The following is a 23,941-nucleotide window of genomic DNA, read 5'->3' on the forward strand; positions in this document are numbered from 1 at the left end:
TAGTAAAAAATATATAGGAAGACGAGCTAGACCACTCCCGTGTGTAGAAAACGTTACCTTATTAACAGCATTTTATTCAGAACAAGTAAGAGACTTATTAAGTACTTATCCAAATTTATTTTTGATTGATAACATTTTTCTCTCTCTCTTTTCCTAAGGCTCCAGGATACCTCAGTGGTAATTATTAACATGATATCAGTGTTTTGGCCCCTAGTATAGAAATCCATATTAGATATGCAGGTACTGAGCCATGGAAACATCATCAATTTTCAAATGAGGAATTTGGGGGGACATATTCATGGCTGCTGAGTTACAACAGATTCAGCCTTGCAGCTGGGCTCGGTGCCAGTCTTATGATCCCTCCCATATTACCAGCCATCAAGGGCATGAAGTTGCTGGTGGGGATGTCAGCTTGAGGCAGTATGAGAAAGCTGAGACACCAGGAAAACTAAGCATATGAAAGGCAGGTCTGAAGCAGCTTGGCAGCAAGTCAGCTCCTTGGTAGTAATGCTTGTATTAAAGATATTCTGCCTTCCACACTTAATAGTAATAAAGTTTGATTGAAGACAAGTTCAAATTGCTCTCTGTCCGATGCCAGGTATTTCATATTAGGCAGTTAGGGGAGTTTTGCTATCTGAAGCAAAAGGGATTTAGATTTATTCCAGATTTTCACAGTAGAAACTTGCTCTATGGCCTGGAGCCACTGAGCCAGAGGCAAAAGAAAAAGGCTACTGAAGGTCTGATCATCTTCCTTTCAGCAAAGAACTTCAGGGTTCTTCACATGGTTTTAAGAATTGTTCCACCGTAGGAGGACTTACCCTTTTCTGCAACACTAGGAAATCCCCATTTTGCCGTGAAACTGCTGCAGGGTCCAATATAATGATATATATATATATTTACCAAAAGCAAGGAGCTCAAGACTCCAGTGATGATAAGCTCTCATCCTCACTCTGCCTCATACACACATACATACTTCCAACCCTTTGTGTTTGCAAATGTAAGTTTGCTATGAACAGGAGGCTCAAAAACAGAGAAGGAAATTAAAATAGCTGCAAGCTACATATTGGCTTTTTTGTTATTTAGAAAGCCTAAGCCAAACCAATTATATTCAGAGCCTGACTCATGATATTTGAACGCTCAGTGGCGTATCAGATATCCTTGGGGATCCACGTCATGCTGTGGCTATCACATAAAACCTGTATTAGATTAATACTCAACTCTCCACCTAGAAGAAAGATAGAGGGACAGCCTTTCTGGTGCACATTCTTAATTTACTTTTAGATGATGGGAAATACAGCACCTCTATTTGAAGTTCTGATCAAACAATGTATTAGCTCAACAATTCATATCACTAGCTAACAGCACACATGCAAGTACTTGCTATATTCATTCGGATTCGCATTTGTATGGATGGTTTTCCCTACAACAGTCATAACCATTTGCAGGATAAGAATTGTCAATAATGTAATCTGTATACTTAAGGAGATAAAGCCCTACCTGGAGCATAAACAGTGAATTTCATATTCAGAGCCATTGGTGTAAAGGATTTTGAGATGTGACTACAGGGTAGACCTGCTTTTGAAACTCAGTTTGGGCAGCAAGAAGAAATTATGCTGCATCCTTCCACCCTAATTTATGTCCTGGGACTGGTGGAATGATGGCCTGGGAAAGCAGCTCACTGGCCAAAGCCTGCACACATCGTATCCTCCAGGACACTCGAAGTTACAACCTTGAAGGAGCAGCTGGTGGTTGTTTTAGACTTCTTCCATCTCAATCTCTTATTCTACTTCTGGGAGAGGATAATCCTTTGCAGGCAAACTTGTGCGCCTCTCCTATTGCCTTGGTGACCTCAGTTTCCAGTGCTTTATGGTTTCCTGTTTGGGGAAGTGACAGAGCAGCAACCAAAGGTGCAGCAGCAGGCTGATCCCAGATGACTGCCACACATCTGCATTTTGAATGCTAATGTGTTCCCTGACCAAAAGAGTCAGGATGGCAGCAAAACATCTTGCAAGGAAGGGCGTATGTTTCTCCCTTCAGCTGCTGGAAATGTCTGACTGATTTGAACACGTTCTCCACTAGGGCAGTACGACAGTCCTGGCTTTGTGCTGCTTCATGCAGCCCATGTTGCTCCCCTGCTGCAGGGAGGAGGGGGAGATGTGAGGGAGTTTCCCTGATGCTATTGCTTGAGTCAGATACAGTTTCCATAAATCTCTTCTTGAGGAATTCAGTTCATTAAAGCCCAATTAGACACTAATGGCTTGCTTTACCTCATTAAGGCTAATTTAAAATAGCACTAACAGCAAACTGCTCCCAGGGATTTACAGCTGGAGTTTTAGCAAACTATGAACAGACAGATACTAAGGCAAAGGCTGTTGCTTTTATCTCACTTACACTTTTAAGCATAAATATTTATTAAAACAAAACAAAACAAAAACAAAAACAAAAAACCATTTACCATGATGAAATACTCCAAATTTTGAGATTATTTCAGAACAAGGATTCTGGGTACAAATGACCCAGGTAGCATACTCAGCACTTTCAGAGGCCCACATCACTGTAATTGTGAACTTTAGGTCTTCTTATTTACAAATTGAAAGCAGGAATGACATTATCTGATGCTTCAGACAAAACACTGTTGCAGAAATGGCTCCATAGGTACGGCAGGAGACCATCTACACACATTTATGTGAATCTGTAATTCTACTCACTTAGATAGATAAATTCAACTTGTGTGCCCAGAGGCCTAAAGGCAATCAAGAAGTTTGATATCTAATCTCTACTGCTTATCCAGGCCCTCTCTAACATTCACAGAGACATGAAAAGACTTGCATAGGTTCTCTACAGGAGATAAAGGGGTTCTCTTGTCTCTATTTCCAGACTGCATACTGTAGAGCTGGGTTTGCTGAGGCACCTTTCTTCAGAAGTTAGGTAAGATCACAAGATGCCATTTATTAAAATGTTCAGTCAGCAAGTTTATTCATAGGATTGCTTTCTATAGTGCTCATGACAATGTTTCTGGGGGTTTACTGAAGTCAAACAGTAAAGACTGTGAGTAGCTACATTGGACACGAGATCCTAAAAGTTGAAGTAAACTACATGTGTATGCTTATGTGAGCATACTGAAGTTACCCTAGTTGACAAAGGACATTGCATTACAATCTCCAATTCCATCAAGATTATCTTCCTTAAGAGACAATCTCAGGAATTGTTTCAACCCAAAGTTTATACTCACCTATCTAAGCTTAAATTTACTTTAAATAAATGTATTCTGTGTACTTTTTCAGCTTGAGATTCTTAAAAGTGGAGTCTAGGTCTCTTGCTGCTCTGCTTTACCTAACAGCCACTGCTAAAAAATGCTCATTTTTCTGAGCTGTATCTCCATATCATTGTGAAAGCAATGTTAAAATGCACTTCATCTGGAAAATGTATCTCGGGTGAAGTTTGTGGAAGAAGTCAGGGGATCATTTTACATGGAAAACCTGAAACCTGTCCTACTAACTTAGGTGACATGGAGTCAGTTCTCATAGTTAAATTAATCCCATTTTCCCCACAGAAAATTCAGTGTCTGAAAAATTTTACACATTAACTAAGGGGAGATTTTAGCAGCCAACATGCAGAACAGCCTTTCTTCAGCATTGCCTGCTCTGCAGTGAGCCAACATTTACCCCAAAGTTAAAATCAACAGTTAGAAACTTCTGTAGACTCTGAACAGTGCGGTGTGGTGAGCAGCTGAGCCAAACTGAGATCCTTCTGCGGTCAGAAAGCAACACCTTGCTCCGCTGTCCTTCATTGCACGCTCCTCCTCTCTTTCTGCTGCCCAAACTTGAACCAGTCTGAACATGAAAGGAAAACAGAAGTCAAGAAACTAAACAACGCCATCAAGATCACACAATAACCCAGCAGAAGAGGGCAGACCAACATTCTGATCTTCTTTTTTTAATTTTTATTTTGTTTTTAAATTCCCGTCCTTGACACAGGTCTGTGCTGCGCTTTATCTAAACAATCAGAGATAGGCCAGTTCACAAAAACAGGAAGAGGTAAAATAAGCAGACGGCTTTCTTTTTTTCTCCCTCCTTTGAGGAAAAAAAAGCAGTAAAATCAAAGGAGCCGATTTTCTGCTTATGTTTGGAGGAAGGCATTGATCTACAGATCGTGTTTCAGTTTGACAAGTATTACCAAATAACATCCAGGTTGTGCAAGTCCGAGATGAGTGCGGCAGTGTGACTTTTAGGCCTGAGGGTGGGAGCTCAGCACTGGTGGTGTCTGTCTGTCTCTTTTTTCTTTACCAAGTCAATTTTGTACCCACTGGCCAATTACATAATATCATAGAACACAGTCATAGAATATCCTGAGTTGGAAGGGACTTATAGGGATCACTGTGTCAAACGCCTGGCTCCACACAGGACTACCCACAGATCAGACCATGTGTCTGAGAGCACTGTCCAAATTCTTGAACTCCATCAGCTTGGGACCATGACTACTGAGACAGACAGCCAGTTCCACACTCACTGTTGAAGAACCTTTTCCTAAACCCTGATGATCTTCAGAAACTGAAGCTATTATAGTAAAAGGCTATAGAAGACAACATTATAGAAATCCAGTTTTGCTAATTTTGCTGTTTCTTTCCTAGATGAAAAGAAAAAAAAAAAAAAAACACACAAAAAAAACCACAAAACAGCTTTGTGGGTTTTTGAAACAACATCAGGTGTCTGAAATTTTCCATTCTAAGCCTTTTCTCTTGAGTGACTATCCACTTTCAAAGAGACAGGAAGAGTGTATCTGTTTCATTCATTTCTGGAGGGAAATCCTACATAGAAAATATGTGTATCAGTACTCAATTTTGAGTCTTGCACATCCACTGTTTTCTACAACAAAAATAAACCCATCAACCCACAACAATGTATGTATTTTGTCCTTTCAAGGTAAAGGTTTTTTTCACTAATGTGTTTCTAATTACTAAAGTAAATGCAAAATTAGATCCAAAATTTGAAACCAGACACCGCAGTGACTGACATAATTGTCTTCCAACAAGTTGAAGTCAACAAAGTCCCACTCCTGAGCAATATGGTGAGTTCAGAAGAAAGCACAGAGTATACCATGGTGTTGGTTTTCATGATCAAAGTTACCATAAAACAGCTTTAGTATTTTGACATCCATTCAGAAATAATGATAGCAAATAGTCCTGGATGACTCGAGCCAAAAAGAAAAGGTAATTATCAGCTTTCTTTCCTTCTGCCATCTTGCCTAGGAAGACTCCAGGGGTTAAACACATATGTCCATGGCAGAACCACCACGTTCAAGTTCTCTGTGTTGCCCAACAGGTGAGTAGCTGTGGTGTTAGTAGCAAACAGCAAGAGCCAAGCAGTATCAACTTGCAGAAGAGTAATAGCATGGGCATGGTTTGTTTGTGTAGCAGACTGTATGAAGAATATCCCACTCAGAGTGTTCAACTGCCCTATCCCCTTCAAACAAGACAGCAGATAAAAAATGTAAGTAAGTCTGAAGGAAGATTTTTTGGCCTCCAACACCTGATAAATTAATGCAAATTAATAACTGATCTGTGACGAGGTGTAGAATTGGGGCTGCACATTTATGTTGCTGCGCAGAGGTATGTAGGGGTAGAGTGCCTCAGCATCAATCAGCAGAGGAAAGGAAAAAGACTCCAAGGCAGCTATTGCCCAAACAGCCAAATGAAGCCCTTGTAGGCTTTCCTGGAGAGGCTGGAACACTGCCTCATTTATTCCAGATGTAACCTACAAGACTCATTTGTTCTGTTGATGGCTAGATAGCATATTTCATATATGTGTCTCAAATGCTAAGTGACTAGCGGTTAAAAATAGCAGTCACACAAGCACTGCTCAAATCAGCAAGCAAAAGATGTGGGATCATGCTTTACAAGAGGATCTTTTGTTCTGGATCCATGAAGGCAGAGAACATGTCACCAAGAGAGGCATGAGATGACTCTGCTTGGTGGCTACATGAGTTTTAGCTCAAGAAAAAAACACCAGCATCTTTCCTCTGTAACTTCCCAAATGCTTACCTCTCTTACTCTTGTGTTTCTTATTTTTAACTATAAAATAAAGAAATCCCATACATCATTCAACTTCTGCAAGACCTGATTGGTTAGTACATACAGACCTGCTCTGATGTTGAAAACATACAGAGATGGACCTCAAGAGACACTGTCCTTCCTTCCTTCCTTCCTTCCTTCCTTCCTTCCTTCCTTCCTTCCTTCCTTCCTTCCTTCCTTCCTTCCTTCCTTCCTTCCTTCCTTCCTTCCTTCCTTTCTTCCTTTCTTTCTTTCTTTTTTAAATCAAGACATTTCAGCCTAGAGACAACTTCCTATATCTAGTAGTATTTTAGGTTAACTGCAGCATCATATGTTTATGTATGTAGATATACATATTTCATGAGTTTTCCCCCTTCAGGTTTGATGCTTATTACTTTGAAAAATATGAGGAGAGTCTGAAGAGGCAGCCCAAAGGTAAGTGCAATATGATTAACAGACAGAATTAATCAAGGTTAACAAATAAGGGAAAACAGAGAAAATGGCAGCAACAGCTACTTTGTTAGCATTATTACTTACAATTTCAGGATTTTTTAGAAAATCCTACAGTGAGAATGCAACTCAAACATAAGGTTTAAATAAGGAGGTTCATTTGTAAATACAGTTTGGATCTTGCAGATCAAATGAGATAATGTTGATTAAACTGTTAAAGAAGCAGAAATTTGATGGGGAAAAAAAAGGGCAAGAGTTTTTAATTTATTTCAGTGATTAAAATCTAAATTATAGTGGATTATTCTCACTCTACGTAAACTCTCAATAAACTTTACAAAGGATATATATGTATAGTTCTTTATACATATGCATATATTTTTAAATTAAAACAACAAAAGAAACTTTGCTTAGCTGAAATGTGCAATCTGGAGAAAATAAGACAAAGCTGTATTTGCTGTCTTATTTATGTGTGACTGAAAGACATCCACTTTTTTAACTGCAAAATCAAAGTCAGTAGTTCAGACAAGGATAAAACTAAAACCAGTTCATGTTATTTCCATCTTCAAAGGCCCTTTCTGGAGAAGAAAAGCAACTCTCCCACAACTCCAACTCATGGATTTCTCCTGCGGTAAACTCATGTGAAATTATGAATGGTTCTAAGTTTTACTTTACTTTGTCATAAGAGAAAAATACCCGGTTTTGTTTAAAAGCATCTGAGAATCAGATGCTATTTACGTTTCAAGTAAAACAAATGATGTATTCCAAATTACCTTTTAAGTTGGACATTGGCAACAGAACTTTTTGGACATGAAGATACGTTTTGTGAGTTCTAATGAAATGTAAGGTTGTGCTGCTTATGGTAAATAATCACGTAGGTACTTTTTTTTTTTTCTTTTGAGTTTGCTTAAGAAATAATTCTGAAAGAAGCATGACTCTTAGCAGCAAATCATGTGATGACAAAACTGGAATAAATATTGCATAGATAATTCTTCAGAGAGCTATTCATGGGGAGAAACAGAAGGAGAAATACAGTGAACAGTAAATGAAAAAGAAGAAACTTTGATAGACAAAATGGAGCGTCTTCCACTAAGAAAAATAAAAAGGAAAATCAAATTTCCTCTGCAGTCTGCACTCCCAGTTCCTTCTGGGGAGAGATATTACCTCTTGAACAAATGAACAAAAGGACTGAATAACCTAGGTGCATTTTTTCTCTCTACAATAAGTTTAATGTCTACATTCCACTTGTTTTCTGTACAAGCAGTGACTAAAATAAGGAAAATCATTTGGATTTTCAGATTTTAGTGTGCTAATTGGGTACAGAAACATTAGGACCTGCATAGTAGGGTGAAGGTGCAATTAGCAGAAATTTAATGAGCTGTGTAATGATAAGTGACAGGGCTATGTAACTTTACAGCTATAATTTCCTGACTAGATGAACTCTTAAACACTGCAGTCCTACATCCTACCCTAAGGCACACTGACCTTTCTAGCTGCCCAAAGGAGAAGAGGCTGCCCGCAAAGATTTTAGGACCAAAACAATATTTTAGCAACAGGAAATTCCTATAGTTTCAGGGCAACTTCTCACTCTGATCAGAGTGAGCATGACTTTCCTTGCTAGCCTAAACATTTCTTTTTTCTGCTTTTTATGGTCTAGTTTATGTGGATAGAAGAGTATGTCTGATGACAAGAGGATCCTCTGAAGTAGACAGGATATCAAGGGCATCCAATATCAGCAGCCACATCAAATACAGTTTGGGTGATGGAGAGTGTGCACAAAGAAAGCCTTTAATAAAATACCTCATAAAAGGAGTCCGGGAAACAAAGCATAAACCAACAGTAGAAAAACTCTATTTGTAACATTCATAAACATCAAGGAGAAATCCTGCTAGATAAGTGTGGTCTGAGAGTCAAGTGATCTGAAACCATTAGATGCTAACCATGACTTTTGAGAAGTCTGACTCTCTGCTAGTCTTAACATGGGGGATGTTGCTGCTAAAAAAGTAATTTATAGACAATGAAGACTTTAAAACCAAATAAAGAGAATATTTTACCCAGAATTTAAATCATTTTAGAATAGATAAATTGTAACGTGCCATACCTTTGTGATCCTTCACTCACAGCTTGCTTCCTTCAGCACGTAGCACGTATTTGTTGTGGCAAAGATAAGCACACCTTGGAGCAGAGCCTGAATGTTCCCAGTTCTGTTTTCAGCCAATGCATGGGACATCCTGTGGTCTATCCTTCTACTTTAACCTAGCTTATGGTGAATGTGACTGAGAGACAATGCAACTGAAGAATACCTGGAAAACTAGAAAATGCCTAGATATTGTTCTTGTCAAAATTTCAGCACAATTTAAATAGCTGGATATATGGATAATAAAAATGTAATTCCTGCAAAAAATGTCCTTGGAGACATGCAAGACCTTTCTAGATAGTGGCACTGTGTGCTCATGCATGCAGAAAGAAGCTGGGCTGAGCAGTGGGCTCCACTTGTGCCGTTGTCCAGGATTTCTGCGTAAGTCATGGAAGTATTAAACACCCGGGATGCAGCAGGAAGACCAGCAGTACAGGTCACATCTGTGGAAAATATGCATAGATTATATATGTATGTATGTATATAAGTACGTAACCCTCTTTCAGACTTCAAAACTGAAAATAGTTTTTGAAAGTGAGTGGCAAGAGAAGCATTGAAGAAAACAGATTAAACACAGCCTTCCCCAAATGCCATATCCTGTCCACTGTTATTTATGTGCTGTGGTGGGTCTGTTAAGATAGAAATATTATACCCTTAGTATGCTTATCAAAAGCCCCATGCAGATAATGATTATTTGGATACATAGTTTGGAAGTTCGAAGGCTGTGATATATGTGACAATGTGGAAATCTCCAGCAGTATTACCAGGCTGTGATGTCTTTCTTTCTTTTTCTTTTTTCTCTTTTTTTCTGATGCTGACAGCAAAACAGATATGTTTACTTTGCCATTTCCTTACACCGTTACCTGATCCTGGTTTGCATCAGGAGTTTGCACAGTGGAAGGCACAGCTGATTGAGTTTTGAGTAACACATCATGAAGCTTTATCTGTTAGAGAAGGAGTCAAATGCACTTGCAACTCAGTTAAAGTCCTAAAGAAGTAATTTCTAACTACGTTTTGTTCTGAAAAGCCAACCTAGTGCTACCAATGCTTCATTACACTATTGCCATCACCCACAGCAATATCCTGCGCAACAGTACATCACCACTATTTAAGATCACACAGCTTCCAACTACCAAGTTTATTCCTGAGACCATCTCTCTGTCTCTGCTTGTCTGGAAATAGGGAATGGAATGAAGGGCATGGACCTTGTGATCCTTGTGGCCACGCTGAGCATCGATGTGATGTACCAGACATTACTGTTGAGGGAAGGGCAAAGCCATGCTCCATCTGCCTTAAGGAACATCCACCCCATGTTTGTCTTGAGAAAGGACAAGCTCCTTTCCAGCACTACTGTGCTCAGAGGGAGTGAAAGAGTGGGAAAAGGAAACAACTGGGGGCTTGAGACATCAGGTTATTGTTACTGCCTTTGACCTTGGCATATCTATCTCCCTACTCCTAATACATTCTCATTGGAAAGCAGCATCTCCACAAAAATCAGAGTTAATGGGCTGCTGATAGGCCTTGTTTTTCTTTATTTCCTCACTTATCTTTACTGGCCATTTGCTTGCACACTTCCCATACTATGAACAAATGCGTTTCAGGGTGGATAACATCCAACTATGACAAAAGCTTTCAACAGCCGTCTCATGTCCCAGCTAAATAACTCAGTCTGGAGCACAAAGACCACAGAACAAAGTGCCAGTAACAATTACATGCAACCTTTCCCAAATAACTGCCATAACATTCACGGCTACCCCTTGCCAAGTAACTGGAGTGAACAGCGGTGCACCACAACTCTTAGGGAGATAAGCAAGAGTCCCACAGTCCATACTGGCAGACTGCAGAAGAGCAAACTACTGCTCATTCCTGGATTTTATACCATGCTCATGTATCAGTGACATAGCGTAGTTAAGGGTTTGGATAACCAAAGAGTCTTCTGTGTTAACATTGTCCATGAAACCTTCCTCTGCTAGTCACAGGAGTTTGAAGAATATAGTGATCCTTTCACCCTTTTTTTTTCCCCAATTCAAATAACGGCAGCCAGACTTTTAAGCCAGAAGATTAAATATATGAGAATTAATTCCCGAGGTCTTTTTCTAATTTCAGTATGAACAGTGCAGCCAAAGTTGTGTGAGAGTCTTGAAAGATGGCCAATTTGCTCATGTTCCATATTTTAATAACTGCCTAAACCTGTTGGTGTAATATTTCCTTGAAAGTGGCAGCATAAAACAGCATAAAACATCTGAAAAAATCTTGATATAAATCTGTAAACAATAGAAAAAAAATTCTTTAACAGTTGTGAGAAGGAAAGGCACTGAATTCTTTCTACTGCAGAGGCAGCTAAATACAATCATGTATAAGAAACAGAAGAAAAACACAGCCTAACTTCCGAAGCATAGCACAGGAAATAGTCCAAGTTCATCATCAATGAAGTCATATAAATGAATTAAAAACTCTTCTGAAACATGGTGGAATCTCAAGTAACTTAAGAGAATGAAGCAGAAAAGAATTCATGAGGTTTTTGATCCCTCCAGTGGAGAGAGTGATTCAGTCATCTGCTTTGTGAGACCTTCCAGCCAAAAGTCCTTCTAATGCAGTGCCTCACTTAAAACTGTCATTCATCAACATAGATAAACTGATGGAAATTACTCTTCTCCTGTTCCAGCATGAGAGATTCATGGAGAAGAGTATGTTACCATTTGGAAGTAATCACCTTCCTTCTCTTACCTTTTGTTTCTCTCAGTAATTCCAATAGTCCTCCTAAAATATTGTCTCTACTAGTACTCTCCTGGGGAGAGTGAATCCCAACTGATTTGCTGGAAGGCATTTTCATGTATGTACTTTGGGAGAATGCAAAAATTGTTCAGCTATCTACTTCTCTATCTGAATTTCCTTGAAGTTTAATCTTAGTTTGGATTTCCTGAGAGTGTGATGATTATTCCAGTCATAATTATATGAAAATGGAACATTTTGCATTTTAATGACTGATATATACACAATTTCACCTGCAACTTAATACAACATTTTATTAGAGGACTTCCTTGAGTTTTTGCAATCAAATAATTTATATATATACAGTCTAAATAAAAATATCAAAGAAAAATTTTGTACTTTAATGGTTCTCAGAAGATACGTGTCATGAACTGTGTTCCTGCACATTGTTGGGATGGGCTTTGTAGCTCTTTGGTGCTTTAGAGTAGTGTGAAACAGCGAGCACCCAGCACCTGTGACCATCAGTTATTTCTTGCAGTGCCTAGATGAATAAGGGCCAGCACTGAGGCTCACAGACCTTGGAAGTGGTGAGGAAAACAAATTTCAGTAGCCGCAGGAAGCTCAGCATTGCACTTATGCAAGCAGACTGCCTGCCCAGTAGTTAGGAAATATCTGACACTTGTAAGACATGAAAACCTATATATGAAGGGCCAAAATCACCAACTCCGTGTCTTTCAGAGGAACAAACATCATTAATTACAACAGAAAGAGAGAGCCTGAAAAACAGACATTTTCTTTCCAACCTTCCACCCTTCATCTCACCCCTATTCATACTCAATGGCTACGTCCCCACTGAGTAAATAAGCCAAGGGCAGGGCATGATTTTCAGCACCTGCTCCATCCTGGATGTCACCAGCTTGGAGGCCAGCCCTGCAGGAGGAGCTGCCTGCCTATGAGGGCAGTCTGGAGGCAGTCACTAGGGGCTGCGGAGGAAGGGAGTGAAGATGTGTGGATACAGGATGAACCAGGATGCTTTGCTGTAATGATACTGAATAGCCTTGGGCATCTTTAATTTAGTAGCGTCAATGTAGCTATTGAGTCTAGAAAGTACATAAAGAGGTAATTTTATATGGGATTAAGAAATAAAATCAGCTGAATGGGAAGCATAGTCTGTGAAAGGGTAACTTCGTCTCAGTGAGAAATGGGAAAATACAACTATTACACATTCCCTGGAGACAGCTAATGCATGAGATTTCACTGATTTTTAATTTAATGCCATATTTATAGGTCTACATTGTTATTTAGATCAAAGAGGTTTTTATCCAAAAAGATTACACTTTAAAGAATTCTTATTTAATTTTTACCCCAAGTAACTATTAAATTCATTCATATCATAGTTTTCTCTGGATGTTGAAGGCAAGTATACTGTCGTTTGCACTCAATGAAATGCTTGAAAGCAAAATTTAGTTCATAAATGAGGAAAGGGGGAGAGAAGTGGCTGAATTATTTCTTAGTGAGTAGTTTGCGCTGAGAGAAAAAGTTCACTGAAGCTAAGAAGCATGATGACAGCCGAAAATTAATTGAAGCACATGAAGAAATAAAGCATATTGCACAGTGCTTAAGCTAATTGTAATCACTAAGTTAAAACCCCTTCTGGCTTTTGGACTAGCCTGGACCAGTTGCTCCACTTTGTATTTACATTCTGCACAGATAAGCTGTGCAATACCTGCCCCAGCAAGCACTCAGTCAGAATCTGTGTGCTAAGTTCAGTTCTTTGCTTCCAGCTTGCGGCGTGCAGATGTGTTCTTTGACAAGGATTATGCTCCATTTTGGAGGACAAAACATTCATCACTCAACAGCACATAAGCTGTGCAGCTAAGAAGCTTTGTAATTAAGAACCCTCACAATTGCATTCCATAATTTATTCATAGTATCAATTACAGAATTCCTGGTAGAGGAAGTCAAACTAATTATATTTTTAAAAATTTAAATTAGTTTCTTCTGTTCAATTAAGGCAAGCCAGAAACTCTTTGGGGTACCCACACTGCCAATGGCAAATTATAATAGCTTTGCTACAGGATCATCTGATGCAGCAGCCAGTGAAGAATGCTCTTTGCAAAACAAAAAGTCCTCTAAATCCATGTTAGCCAGTTTGGCCTCAGGGAGTGATTGCTTAGCCTGTTTTTTTCCTGTAAAACACTGAATTCTGAAATTTTTAGAAACAAAACCCATGAGCAGTAGACGTCTTTCAGGATGATGAATGACCCCTCTGGCCTGGGTGCATAAACACAGTGATGGCTGGTGAGGTGTAGTCAGAGACATACATCTTAGATACCAGCAACCCTTTGAGGCTGCTGGGCCTTCCTCACTGATGCCTAAGGAGTAGAGAACAACCTTTTCCATAAGACAGGTCCCTAGAACACATGAGCTGAGAGGATGGATACATCCCTGCATTCCTGGGGCATAACCTGTTTGCGTGTTGATGTCCCCTCCTGCAAAGCAGGTCCCTGCCAGCACTGCCATGACTCCACACAGCCATTCGTTCTTCAAAAGAAAAACACATATCTTGCAAGGAGAACAGTGCTACCAGGAACACTGCTGGTGGAGAATATTGTGGGCATTTGCTGATGTAATTTCAAGCATCAGATAAAAAAGCGCTTGGTATGGCCCTCGCTTGAGCCTGCCCATGCCCTGATAAAAGAGCATCGGGCCTCAGGACCCATACTGGCAGTTATTACAGGACATTCCTTCACATATCCCACACAATGAGCTGCAGCTCGCTGCATTATAAACCCAGCTGTATTTTTAGGTGCATTAGCAGTCGCCTGACTACAACTGAGGCTGGTCAGAGATCAGACATTTGGTAAAGATTTTTTATTTTTTTTATTCCTCCTTTCTCCTAACAACTTTAAACTAATTTTCCAGATATTTCACCCAAAACCTCAGGGCTTTAACTTTCATCTTCTGATTTGGGGGGCTGATTCCTTTCAGGGAATTTTCCAGGAGGATTAATACACTGCCAAGCAGTGCAGTGTATTTCCTGATTGCCAAGTGAGTACATTACCAGATCAAGCAAAACCAACACCTCGTCTTTGATCCATTCCTCACAATACATCAGTGATCTCTGGCAGAAATTCCCAGTCTCCAGATCATTGTTGTGTGGATGGCCAGGAGGTGAGATTCAGGCAGCAGGGCAGCTTATTTCTGCACAAAAGCAAGACTGGAGATGTGGTTAAAAGCTCTTGTATCCATTAATAAGCCAACAAGGCTTTATTGTCTTCATCGTATTTTCAGTTAAAGTTATGCAACTGTAGTCCAGCTATGGAAAGTATGGTCTCTCACAGGGCTGAATTTATTCAGTTCTGGGAGCAATGAAAATTGTGCAAAATCACTCCAGTCTTCAGGCCACTGTTGTAAGGGAAATTTGGTGGGAAAGTTGCTGTAAATAAAAGTATCCCAAACAACACAGTCCCTTTCCCACACCGCCATTTAGAGATTCAAAAGCATGTTATGAAATCACAACATACGTAAGAAAAACCTCTCATGATTTTTTTAAATCTCTCTTTTAGCACTTTGAAGTCCCAAATAATTTGATGAGTTTCACTATGTTTCTGCTAGAAGTGAGGAAAACAACTGCAGCAAATTTCTCTCCATGTTCTGAAACAAGAAATGGAAGATTTTTTTTTTCCAGAACAGTCATGCTTCAGATACTACAGTCACAATTTCTCCCAAAGGGAAACACCAGAGAGAAACAAAGATGTCATATGTATTTTGTCTTCTCTCCCACTCTGTGAGAAAGGAAGGAGTAAGCACTGAGTTTTATGTTTCATGCATGCCATGCAATGAATCGAAGCTAATGATATTAAACCCACTTCCAGCAGTATTTCAGCATGCCTGTGCTCATTTCAACCCCACACTCATGAGGTTAGGTGTATGGTTTTGTTTCTGGACCATGTAATGGGACAAAAAAGTGTAGTCTGTTAGAAAAAAAAAAGAAGTGAAAGAGATTTAAATTTAAATTTCAGTCTTTTAAATATCTCTTCACAGGGAAACATACAGAGCTTGAGCTGTCTTTGTATCTTCAGGCAGCCAGGCATAAAATGTTCTATCAGTTGTGTCAAATCTCTCTTCTCCTCTCAGATGCAGCATGCACAACTGAGTAAATTATTAAGTATTTTCAATTTTTAAGAAATGCCATACAGAGCATAAACACAGTGTGCGGGAACTGTAATTGGACATGTAATTCAGCTTCTCATTTCATCTCCAAAGTGCAAAAAGTACCTGAGCAGCGATTTTCAACAATGGACTTCAGGTGTCAAGAGAAGACCATAACACTTAAGCTTGCTCATAACGCTTGTGAGCGAGTCCACAATCCTTGAATGCCCCTTACTGTATGGGGAAGTGCCTTGACAAAAGGTGAAGCAAAGGAGAGGTGAGACCATGCAATTACGTTGCTCTGTCTCTGATCTATGTGGAAAGGAATGCCTCTCAGCTACAGACAAAGCTCTTGTATAAAACATGATTAGGCTTGAATTTAAGAGATATCAAGAAGCTCATTAAAGCTTCAAAATGTCTTTATTGAAGGTGTTTTACACTCTAAGCTTTAACCTAAATGCATGCATAAGCTCAGTGTTAAGTGCATGAGCAGTTTCTTTGAAATGAATGGAGCTGCTCTTACACTTGGATCAACATACAATGAAATGCATGAGTAGAAGGCAAGGATAAAGTAAATTTTACACTAGCTGCATTTCAGCTATTTCCTAACACTGGCTGAAGAGAAAAGACACTTATTTGCATTATGTTTTTTTTTTGTTTTTGCTTGTACAACAAGTGGTGTAGCAAAATCATTTGTTTGGGTTATACTCAGAGCTTGCATGGCAATAAAAGGAATAGAAGTTAATCTATTCTGCAACATTCTTAGAGGGAAAAGGAAGATGGATTTCATTATTATACAGCAAACCTGATAATATCTGGAAAAACAATTACTGTAAATCAACACGAATGCCTACATTTAAAGCCAAAAACCCTGGAAACAAAATTGTCTCCTACTTAAATCTTTTTTTAGGTCATTTTCTGATGAAGCTTAAATTTGAATCTCATTCCAGATATTAACATTAAAGAACTGTTTACATTTCTTATACCAGACACACAATGAAAGAAGAGAATGGTTTCATATTATTCATATTATTATACAGTGTGCTCCTTCGCACCTGGAAAGAATTGCATTACTTTTTAGTTTATGCAGCTTCCAAATTTACATTACAGCTCTAGCATAAAGAGAACTCAAAGATTATCAGTTCTCTGTGGAAGATAATCCAGGGCTGTTTGTACAGCATAGAATGGGACTCCGTATTTTTAACTAGTTTCTTTTACTTATAGTTTGTTAGACATATTATCTTATTTTCTGTGAGGGTCTGCACTTGACCACACAGAAGACTCAGTTGAAACAGGAACATTTTGCTCTCCCATGGATACTGGGTTTTCATTTTCTTTGTTTTCTTTTTCCCTTAACCATGACCAGTTTTATCTTTCATTCAGGAACCTGTGGTATTTATGCCCGGTGCAAGGTATTCTCAGAAAAGATCTCCAGTCTGGATTTTAGCTCAGAAGAACTAATGCTTTTTTGAAGAGATCTCTGCTTTGTTTCATCCCTACAAAGGCTGAGACATGCATATGAATAACAAATCCCCATAGGGCTGAATGTGGACTGCCCTTATCTGCGTTACTGAGGCGGTTAAAAATACTCATTATGAGACAGGTCCCATTATGCCAGGCACAATGGCATACAGACAACAAAAATGTAGCTTCTTCAACCGCTTTACAAGACAAAGTTACTATGATATCCGTGCATTGTATTATACGAAAAGCTCAACTACATTGGTTGTTGGTTTATTATCACAAAAATTCTCATCTGAAGTAACATTAATGCAATTTATTTTATTTAACAGCAACCAGTAAATGCTAATTATCATTACCCCTGAGGTTTTACTCTCAAACCAAAATGATCCTTAAGTTTGAACATTTCTTATAAAATGCCCTGGCATGTGTTTCTGTAAAGTCTCTCATCTTGTGATTGTCTGTGATCTTCGTGACTGTCTGAAATTTAAGCTGAGTGGCAGTATCAGGGGGAGGTTCTTTACCAACAGAGTGGTGAGGTGCTGGAACCAGCTGCCCAGAGAGGTTGTGGATGTCCCGTCCTTGGAGGTGTTCAAGGTCTAGTATTAGATATGGAGGTTGGTGGCCCTGCATGTGACAGGAGGGGTTAGACCTTCCTTGAGGTCCCTTCCAACCCAAGTGATTCTATGATTCTGAGATTATATTTATCTGTTTTACTGGAGGTCTCATCAGACCAGTAAAATATCTTATAAAATTGTTCCATTTTTCTTTGGCTGTCACAATGCACCTTTCATTTCTAAAATCCAAAGCTTAACGTCACAGAAGAAAGCACCGAGTTAGACTGAGAGTTGATCTGAAGCATCTTGTATGACTGTATGACATTTCTGCCACAAATCAGTTCCTTCAACAGTGTACTCAGAAAAATAGATTAATGATATCTTCATAGTCACTGAACTTCTGGCCTGAACAAATACCCCTTGTCTAACATACTGTAATAGCTTTTATTACTCACACCGATGTAATATGTGAAAGAATCTCTCAAATATACTAAATCTGAGACACAAAATTCTCTCTTAGATGTAAGAGTTCACACATTACTTCATTTTTACTGAGACAAAGATAAATGGAACAAATAGCGTAAATTAGCTTTGCCATCCAGTAGTTCTGTTACTTCAAGGTTATGGAAGCCACCTCCAAACATGACACTTTGTTGTTCAAAACATTTGTCACGTGTTGTGACATTAAGTTAAAGCGCATCAGCATCACAGTCCCACTGTGGCATGCTATTCCAGCAGGATCAGGTATTTATAATCATTTAATTTTATTTATTTAATAATACTATTCTTCTCTTTAAGGATTTTGTCCTAAGATACTTATCCATCTTGTTTTGGCAAATAATTTGATGGGCCAGAGAATTAACTCGTGGCTTTGTATTCACAAAGCACCCTAAGTTCCACTTTCAGATTATTTTTTCCCATGTTTGAGATACAAACATCAACTCACAATTGAGTAAAAAAAGCGGATTAAATTTTTGTTTTAGACCTACTAAAGATGAAAGCAGGCCCTGTGTGAGTGGGCATTTTTGTAAGCTTTTGCCACACTGCTTTGCTTTCACTGGCCTTAAACTTTCCAATCCAAATTCAATCCAGACTCTGGAATAGTCTGTATGGTGTAAGAAGTCTGTGTGACCCGTGAATAGTGCTGGTCTGAAGCAAAGAAGGACAAGATACTCCAGGAAAGGTAAAATTCTTCCTTTAGCAATGGCTTCCTGCAAATAAAGATATAAGCAAACAAAAATGTCTGCCTTTGGAAATACCCATTGTCAAACTGATTATTCTACAGTTATGTCTGTAGGATAGTCCCGCCACAGGAAGAACTTTTCCTTATAAAAGGAAGCACAAAGTATAGTTTATGTATATTGTATGCACTATGTATATGAATGTACATTTCATCAACAGAGTGAGCTGCAGTGTTGCAGAAATCACACACTGTCTAACTGGGGATGTACATATACAAGTTCTTATCTGACCTTGTTTTTGAGATGTCTAATATTGCATTGTGTTTAATGAACTCATTTTCATCCTTGTGATGAACATGCATCTTTGCCCACTTCACAGTGGGGACACTTGCACATGGGGCCATATAGGTTCATTGTGAGCCTTTAAGGGCATTGAGGTAATTGGAAACTGCCAGCACTGGGACTAAGTGGGAATTTAGGTCAAGTGAATCCATGCTTTACCAAAAAGAGAGATTTTACGGGTTTAGAAACCTGATGATATTATAGCTCTGAAGTATTTGCATGGATGCAGCTTTATCAGCATAACATGAGCCTTATGCAAATGGCCTCTCCAAAGCCAAGCCAGGTGCAGCAAGTAAGATCTGTTGGTTGCCTCTAGTCCTTATGCTGCTTTCCCAGCTACAAAGGATGGGTAGTAGTTATACATACATAGGATGTGAAAATATTTATTGAAAAGCAAAATAGCACATTAGACATAGAAATATTAACCTAGAACTTGCTGTAACTTATTTGGGGTATATTTGCGCTTAGAAATGTCCGTACTATGGGACGATACAATTAGAATGAACAGCATTTCCTCATAGTCCTTGGCCAGCTGTGCCTTAACACGGAGCTGCAACTACTGAGTATGAAATCTAGGAAACATGCAGCAGGGTACACATCGGTTCTCTAGGATGCAGTTCTTCTGATTTCCATGGGATAAGTTAAACCTTCAGGGCTCACTGACATTCAGTTAAAGGAATTAAAGCAGCTCATGAAAGATGGGATTGTATAAACACAGTCTGAAGGCATTCTGTTTGAAATTATGGCCAAGGCAGACACTACAGAATGCCCTTCCTTCCCCTCAGCCCATGCCTCAGCCAGGCGGCCCTGACTTCCACGGGGCCATTCCTAGCCCCCAGATGCTTTTGATCCCACTTCCAAAATGGTTCTGATCAAGCAGGGCAATCAAGTCTGCTTAATTAAAAAGTAAAGAGTGGGGAAACAAAGAAAAGGTAAAGATCATGCCACACTGAGGTCAAAAAACCTACATTCATAAGCAACTACTCTGACGTTGCTCATAATCTGGGTACAAGGTTTGTGGAAGTGAAGACAGCACCCAGCAGCTGGTGCAGATTTCCTGTCCTAGGGCTGGAGGGGGATTGATTCAATGAGATACGAGGGTGATTGATTCAATGAGATTTAATACAAGATTACAGTGCTGTGTTGTGTCGTATGGCTGGAGGGTGTCTCTGTTAAACTGTCTAGAAATACATTTAATTCAGCTTTTGCATGAAGATGATAGATTTCTGATCTTTTCATTTTCTCCTTTTTTGTAGTATTCACATCACCAATTTCTTATGAACAAAAGTTATACTTCATATCACGACCAAAGGCATTCAAGATTCAGAGGGCAAAAACTTTTGAATCATCTGGAGGACATGAGGAACAAAATCTCATTACTTACAATGAAAATTGAGCAGCCTGGCCACATAGACATCTAATCCATTAAAGAATTTTGTGCTGATTATCTAGGAACATGGAGGCATGGCATACAGTCTTTGTTTGCAAGCTCTTAGCTCACTGCACATAATATTAGGCTTATTTAATGTCTATACTGGTTATGACTGCAAAGAAAAAGCCCAATGTGTGAGCAGAAGCACAGGTGCAGAGCACCTGGAAGAGCGGCACCTGGACCAGTGAACTGCCCCATTCATTCCTGCTAGCCCAAGGTGTGGTTTTACCACAGAGCTGAGCCTCTCTGGAAGCAAACTTTTCACAAAGTGACCTTGCTCTTCTCCCACTGCTTCCTCTGAGCTAGCTCTGGTACATGATTGGGTGGGGAGTAAGGTAGGTCAGGTAAAGGGCATGGCAGAAAACTTGCCCTGCAGCACCTCTCTGACCCTAGAAAGAGGAAAGGAAGAAAGAAGAAAACGTTCCAGGCAGTTAGAGGATAAGGAGAAAAGCTTTCAAATGTTAGCATCTGGCAAATTATTCATCTCCTTAAGTAAGACTTAGCGCCTGATTAAAAACCTGTTAGTCTTAAATATTTGTTACCTTGTTAAAGATCCTGAGTTAGCTATGATGGTGTTAACATGCCTGCACAGCACTGAATCAGCTCTCAGAAGTATGTCAGCCCTATCTGTGTCCTTACTTGAGGCCTTGAGTTCTTCTGACCTTCTTCCAAAGTTGTGTGCAGAAGGACATTTTTGGGGGGCACACTGCTGTAGTTCTCTGAAAGGCTTATGTCTATCACCTCCTCCATCGCCCCAACCAAGTGTTCCCATCCTTCTCCTGGGGAAATATCCATGCACATTCCTCTATTTACCCCTCCCTGCGTAAATCATCATGCTGCCCTCTAGTAAGTAGATGCATTAGCTGGGGAATAGGACGGGCCAGGTTTGGCTTGAAATTCTCTTTTCAGCACACTTATATATTGGCACAACTAGGAAAAGCTTCCAAGGTGTGTTCATGGTATAAACAGGCCAACAATTCTTTCTGCACTGGACAGCCCATTTAATGACAAATCTTCCAAGGCGGGCTCTACTTTGCTGTCAGTTGTGATATTTACTGCCCCAATCTGTTTTGGCCAAGGCCAAAAGGCCAGCAGGGCCCCTGGACCAGAGCCCTGGGAGCAGAGAGTATATACATCTTCTGTGGATCTAATATCAGAGCCAGGTACGTTCATACAATGCGGTAATATACTCTTTGTCCCCTGATTTACCCTTGGGGCTGTCTGATTGAAAAGTTTTGCTATTAAGCTCAGCTGTAGTTAGAAACAATGGCCCACCATCTAGTAGTCTTTCTATGTCTCTATTATGAATTTTCCTATTTCATCTACTTTCTCAACCACAGCATCTTCAGGAAATCAAATGCTGAATGAAAAGCAGCTGAGACGAGCTGAACCGAGCAGGAATGCAGGGATTCTGGTTGAGAGTGAAAAGAGAAATGCTTCAAAAAGTCTGTTATCTTCCCTTGCCTCTGTCTCCCTTCATGTCAGCATACAGACCCTAAGTCATGTTAATCCCATCATCAAGTTCAGCAAATCATTAGAGCATCAGCAAAAAATGCCTTTGACTTTACTTATGAGGAAATATCTGGTCTCTTTTAGCAATGTTACTGATACTAGTAGAAATGTGGGAGTAATGCGGAGTCTCATTCTGGAAGAGCCTACCTCTCCTGGCAGCTGCAGACATCCCTAATGTAAAGTCATCTCTTTGTCTTCCAAATGCTGCTGGTCAGATTTCAGAATTTAATCTTCACATTCCACCATCACCTCAAAATCCACCTGTCTCGTTTTCCAGACTAATTATGAAAGACCTAAAGAAAGTATTTTTTTTCTTATCAAAGGGGTTCAGTTTTCACAAGCAGAGTCTGTGGAGTAAAGTTCTAGTAGTTAAAATGAAATTAATCTACCCTTAAAGCTTTCCTTATCATTTCCTTTTGGACAAAGATTTTCCCCTTTGCATTATGTGCATGTTTTCATTACCATAACTCTACTTTTGCCCAAGGCAGAGAGACAAGAAATTTCCTGAAGCACAAACAAAAAAACAAGTTCAAGCATGATTTGGATAAGGGAAAAGCAAGGAATGGTGAACTGGGGCTTATTTACTCACATAAATCTGAAGAAAGCCATAGAAGTTCAATACCATAAAAATCCAGGTACCCTATAATATTTCCTATGAACAGAAAATATGAGGGCATGATATTTGCTCTGAAGGTGAGCAGTGCTTTATGGGAAAATGAGATCCGATTTCTGTTTCAGGAAATGTGAGACCACTTTTATATTAAGCTGGTGTAAAACGATAGGCTGTGGTGGTAGATAAGAATGAGAGCATTTCTTACCTTCTTTGCTAAGAGTAAAGTCCGTAGTTCATGTCTTTATCAAAACAAAATTGCTTGTTTATGTTTTTTGTGACCTATCAGTTATCCAGTTTCTGTGAGAAGAGGCTGACCTATTTTCCAGAATGCAAAGCACAGTGAAAGGAACACTTACACAGTCTAACCCATGGCAACCCTTTTCTTTCTTTTAAACCAGATCTCAACAGTCTTTTTTTTCCCATGCTTTTGCTGTTCGTTACTACTAAAGTAGCAGCTTTCTTAATGAAGAAATCAAATTGGAATCCAACACTTCGGAGCAGCTGAAGAAATCCATAATGAAAACAATATCCTCTGAACCGGGATTTCACATGTGTTAGCGGTTACTATTGCTGCCTCCCTCAGAATTGCCTATCTGCATAACCATGGGATGAAAAGTAAGTTCAAAGGGCTTTTGTATGTGCGAGCTTACACTGCACCAGGTACAGCACAGCACGTCCTCATGTGGACTCCTGGCCATGCAAAGCTGAAGAGAACACTTGGGGAAAGCAAAATCTGGTTTTGTTCATGAAGGAAAATGAACCAAGCTTAGTTATTTGTTTTCCCAAACCACAAAAACACTATATCAGCTTAAGAGCTCTCTGAGTCACGGAGTGCTTGTCCCACTGTTGCTATATTTGCAGGAATTGCTGTTGCTCTGCTGCAGGGTGGTGGGCTGGGCAGGCTGTGGGTCCGACACAGTACAACTGTCTGCATGTGCACTTGAACATACAGCTCTGTATTTAGAGAAAGTATGACAGATTGACTCTGATTTCATCAATGGGACTTGCCCATTAACCTCAAGTGGCCCAGGGTTTCACCTCAGATCCATAAAACCTGACAGTATAGGCTGGGAATAAGTTTCAATTAAAAAATTACATGTTACAGACAAGAATGTTTTAAAAATGAACAGATCTTCTCTACCCTTTAAAAATCCATGCTGTCAAATCAATTGTGACCCAAACTATCACACATGAAAAAGTCCCTCAGATGTTTCACGGTAAAGCTAAGTGAGGCAGACGTAATAACGACCTTGCTGTTTCCTTTAGAAGCACCCTAAAACCCACTGTGCCGTTAATGAAAAGCTGATGTCTTGTGCTCCCTCAGCTGGTTAATTCATGAACAT

General features: G+C 39.5%; 1 long non-coding RNA gene across 1 annotated transcript; it reads right to left on the bottom strand.

Moving 5' to 3' along the window:
- Nucleotides 1–1,255: 1,255 nt before the first annotated feature.
- LOC140247965 (uncharacterized) lies at nt 1,256–22,939 on the bottom strand. The gene is made up of 3 exons (XR_011902791.1): nt 22,804–22,939; nt 8,598–9,076; nt 1,256–3,833 (listed from the first exon to the last, which is right to left on the bottom strand). It is a non-coding gene; the product is annotated as an uncharacterized lncRNA (long non-coding RNA).
- Between the last annotated feature and the right edge of the window lie 1,002 nt (nt 22,940–23,941).

This window comes from Excalfactoria chinensis, chromosome 2 (assembly GCF_039878825.1).
Source record: "Excalfactoria chinensis isolate bCotChi1 chromosome 2, bCotChi1.hap2, whole genome shotgun sequence".
NCBI classification, from domain to species: Eukaryota; Metazoa; Chordata; class Aves; order Galliformes; family Phasianidae; genus Excalfactoria; species Excalfactoria chinensis.